We start from the raw sequence: 5,035 nt of genomic DNA, 5'->3' as shown, positions 1-5,035 counted from the left end.
GTTGTAAATAGCATTGAGAAATGTTCTAATTCTTCACTAGAAAGGTAATAAATGTTGAAATTTATTATAAAAAAGCTACGTTTTTGTAACTAAAATAGTAAAAAAAAAGTTGCATATAAATGGAAAACAAATTGCATATGATCATAAAAAAGTTTATTTTTCATAACAGAGATTGTATTAAAAAAAGGTTGCATCTAAAAAATAATTGCAACCATTTAAGAAAGGGTTGCATTTGGTCTAATGCAATTTTCCTAATGCAACCTTTGGTAAAAGGTTGCTTTCGACATTATACAACCTTTTCAAGCCTTAATGCAACCTTTTAGAGAAGTCGCATTAGCTTGATTTTGTTGTAGTGTGTAGGGGTAGAGGCAAAGTTATTGGGGTTCGTCACGTTCTGGATGTAGATATATAAGAAATGACAAGTGATAGGGGTTAAGATCAAGGGAAATGAAGATGGAGGTGTGATGTTACATCTGGACACGAGCATCGACGATTACGTCGGGCAAGAAGAATAAAAAGGCGAGATGAGTGTCGATGAAGATAAGGGGCATGAGTTAGTGGGGTGATGTGTGAAAGGGGCTTTAATTTTTTTTAAAATAAAATTAATTAAAATTATATATTCAAAAAGAAATATAGGTTATTTTATAGGAATGAAGGACAAACACACAAATATAGATTATATTAAACTTGATTTAAATGATTTTATCGACAACCCAGCTGGATAAGCAAATTTTTCGGACCTTTATTTTCGTCTTGAACTACACGTAAATATCATAATTTGATTCGTTAGTGATTTAACGACTTTAGTTTTTAATTCAAGTATATACCAATTTAGTTATTCGGTTAGACACTTAATCCATCAATATTAATGTTAGAAATGTCACAAAAATAGAGGTTTAATTGCATTTGACTGTAAACAAGGTTGTAATTTTTGCAATTAAAGATGCAACAAAGGTTGTAAATAGCATTGAGAAATGTTCTAATTCTTCACTAGAAAGGTAATAAATGTTGAAATTTATTATAAAAAAGCTACGTTTTTGTAACTAAAATAGTAAAAAAAAAGTTGCATATAAATGGAAAACAAATTGCATATGATCATAAAAAAGTTTATTTTTCATAACAGAGATTGTATTAAAAAAAGGTTGCATCTAAAAAATAATTACAACCATTTAAGAAAGGGTTGCATTTGGTCTAATGCAATTTTCCTAATGCAACCTTTGGTAAAAGGTTGCTTTCGACATTATACAACCTTTTCAAGCCTTAATGCAACCTTTTAGAGAAGTCGCATTAGCTTGATTTTGTTGTAGTGTGTAGGGGTAGAGGCAAAGTTATTGGGGTTCGTCACGTTCTGGATGTAGATATATAAGAAATGACAAGTGATAGGGGTTAAGATCAAGGGAAATGAAGATGGAGGTGTGATGTTACATATGGACACGAGCATCGACGATTACGTCGGGCAAGAAGAATAAAAAGGCGAGATGAGTGTCGATGAAGATAAGGGGCATGAGTTAGTGGGGTGATGTGTGAAAGGGGCTTTAATTTTTTTTAAAATAAAATTAATTAAAATTATATATTCAAAAAGAAATATAGGTTATTTTATAGGAATGAAGGACAAACACACAAATATAGATTATATTAAACTTGATTTAAATGATTTTATCGACAACCCAGCTGGATAAGCAAATTTTTCGGACCTTTATTTTCGTCTTGAACTACACGTAAATATCATAATTTGATTCGTTAGTGATTTAACGATTAAACTATGCAAATTTTAGACAACTTTTTCTAAATTTAAACACAAACTTTATACTGTACTTGTGACAAACTAACGAGGACACACATAATAAAGATTCAGGTAGGATCTCAATATAACAAATCTATCACTGAACAACCTATATACCAAAAAAAATTGCTGCAACAACGTATTACAACCAGCATCATATATATCATTATATCATCTCTCATTCTCTCCAAATTTTATAGTTTCACTAATTACACATCCTTGAGAAATTAACAACTAAATCCCAATAATGACCAACCCCAGCATCATAAAACACTTTGCGAGCAGCATTTTCGGTACTGCATTCATGCACCAAAAACCTTTGAAAACTTGGTTTAGTCACACTCCCTTGCCACACCAACACACACTTATTCTTCACGTTCTCATCATCATCATCAACCTCTTCATGCATATTCTCTTCTTTCACAGCCGCAGCCCAATTTATCCTCTTCAACATCAACTTCTGATACCGTTTTACCGATTTACCCCCGCCCTCCACCACCACGACAGAAATACCCTCCGAAATAACCGCACACCCCGACAACCGATTCTTCTGTGCATTTACATCAACCTTAAACCTAGTCTGAAGGTGCGAAAGGTCATTCATTTTGTATATGGACACAATTGTTTCGAGGGTATTATTATTGTCATCGAAAAACTTTGGTTTTTTCTTTTTGCGTCTTTCGGTCGGAGTCAACTTCCGGGCGATATTCCGGTCAACATGAGCCTGTTCACATTGGGCGGCTGCGCTTCTGATTTCCATTTCAAGGCGGGTCGGGTTTTGGGTGGCTTCTGATCCGAGGACTTTCATTAGATTGCTCATTTTGACTTTGGGTTTTGGGGGTTCTAGAAGGCCTAGGCGGATCATTTCTTGCCGGGCTTTTTCAGTGGCGAGGCGTCTTTGAGTTCGGAGTCTTTTGCGTTCTTTTTGGGTGAGTTTTAGAGGCTGAGGCGGGGGTGGGGCCGGTTCGGCTGGCGGTTCGATTGGGTGGGGTTGTTCCATGTATAGAGTTATCTTCTCTTTCTTTAGTATATCTTCAGGTGGCCCGCCTTCTGTGACGTTTCCGTAAGTACCAGAATCAACAAACTGAAAGGTCATCGTTTTAGGCCTTAAAAGTTTAGTTTTATTGATTCCCATTCGAGGATCAAAGTGAGGGTTTTCATCTAGATCCACTTCTAATTCCGGTTTCAGAATCTGGAATGCATCTTTCTTCTGTTTGTTAATGTTAACCTTAAGGGTGCTCAAGATGTTTAACTTAGGTATATTTACCACATTGCCATTTTCATCGACTTCCCTACCCAATGCATCCAAACTAAGAACAGGGGCTTTAGCATGCTTTGGTTGTACAGTCACTTCTGGTTCCAGCTCTCCGGGGAACTTGTTTATAAGTGGTGCAAATTCCGGGTCTTTTCTAAAACCCATCTTGGCAGCAAGCTCTTGAGCCCGTTTTACAGCTTCAGAATTTCGGGGCAGCCCACCACCAAGTCGGGCAGCAGATTGTGGTGGGGCAGCGGGTATTCCTGAACTAGATGGAGGTTTGAGGCCATCTCTTGCTGAGTCAGTACCCTTGTTTAACAACGGGATCTTCTTCATCTTTTCTGCAAGCCCCTTGTGCTTCAGTAAAGTTGCTTTGGCCATAGATAAAGCATTGAGAGAGATGCCTCCAATCTTGGCAGCATCTGCAGAATCAACTCCTTCAGTTTCATGTTTGGTAGAAAGTGATGATACCTTAGAAGGAGGATGAGGGTGGCTGGGCGCCAAAGGGGTCTCATGTAGGGTTTCATATGCCTTACTGGGTGCTCCCAGTGCACCACCACAGGGTTCATCTTTAAGTTCATTCTTCATCGTCGTCATTGTTTCCCCGTTCAATTTCCCTTGTTGCAACTTATCTCCATCCTCGAATTCCCTCCTCTCATCCCTATCTGTGTCTTCCTCAGCAAAACCCACTTTCTCCTGATCAAACCGCCGCCACTCATTCCACTCGTGCACAACCCTAGTTCGTTTATCGCCATACCGATCCTCCTCATCACTCTCTCCACCTCTATCTTTTCTCTTGCTGCTTCGATACTTTGTGTCGCGATCGAAATCCCATCTATCCATCTCGTTCTTCCTTCTTTTTTCTAGGGTTTTCTGCAATCTCTAGTCGTTGACAAGAATTAGAAATCGGAATACTTAGGCTAAATCTCCAAGAGAATTATATTTATACATTAAGTTTAAAAAAGGCAAGTTTTAACCGGAATTATTTTAGACTTTTAAGTTTTTAAATATGGTTATAAAGCTGTCAAACTCTAAATTAATAGTATAAATATTCTTATTTTGCATATGCATTATTTAGACAAATTTTAGTTTTTATAGAAATAATCTTCGGAGCATTAAATCATCAGTTTTTGTTACTTATCTTTCCAATTGTTCAGTACATTTGAAAACTAGGTTATAACCCGTGGGCACCACGGATGAATAATTTAAAAATAATTTTAATTAAATTATAACTTAATTATTGAAAATTGATAATAAAAACTTTAATAAATAATAAATATATATGTTGTGTCAGTAATATCACAATGACATAATTATTGGCTGAAATTAGAAAATGATATTGGATTGAATATCCAATTGGTATTTTGTATATGTAGATATGTTAGAAAATTATAATTTTGTAGAATGCAATATAACTATAAATAAAAACAGAAACTGAAATCTATATAAATAATAAAAGTATATAAAGTTTTATAAATTTCTAAAAACTTGTTTATACACAACATTGAATGTTTTATTTGAAAGTTTAACATCCTTATCGGAACACATATCAACAAACACAAGTCGAAACTTTGGTGCTTATCCGGTTATCCTTTTAGAGTGTTGATGACAATTTTGACAATTTTACCCCTGTCCAACATAGCATATTAAAGAGAACATGAAGCATGCACAAAAAAATATATATTAAAATTAAGATACATATAAGAATATTTACATACACATATCAGTGATATAAACTTTCAAGCATACAATTTTGGTTTCAACAAACATTTACTTATGTATTTTCAAAAACATGTTATGTGCATAGAGTTTATTTTGTCAGCCACCTGGAAATCACCAAACTTAATTATTTATTTTGTTATCCCCATCATCGTATATATCAACCACCTCTACTTGATTATCCCTGACATGGTGTCATGGTGTAAGTATTCCAATTAACCGGTCCATATGCAAAAGTTGTTGTTGAAAAGGAAAAAGTTCATTAGTTATTTAATTTA

The 5,035-nt window shown here is 35.1% G+C and overlaps 1 pseudogene; it reads right to left on the bottom strand.

Moving 5' to 3' along the window:
• Nucleotides 1-1,988: 1,988 nt before the first annotated feature.
• Nucleotides 1,989-3,881, bottom strand: LOC145106415 (protein RDM16 pseudogene; annotated as a pseudogene).
• Between the last annotated feature and the right edge of the window lie 1,154 nt (nt 3,882-5,035).

Source organism: Lactuca virosa, chromosome 4 (genome assembly GCF_052849685.1).
Source record: "Lactuca virosa cultivar CGN04683 chromosome 4, Lactuca_virosa_CGN04683_v6, whole genome shotgun sequence".
NCBI lineage: Eukaryota > Viridiplantae > Streptophyta > Magnoliopsida > Asterales > Asteraceae > Lactuca > Lactuca virosa.
The sequence above is the reverse complement of the archived record's forward strand: the minus strand, read 5'-3'. Positions and strand labels throughout refer to the sequence as shown.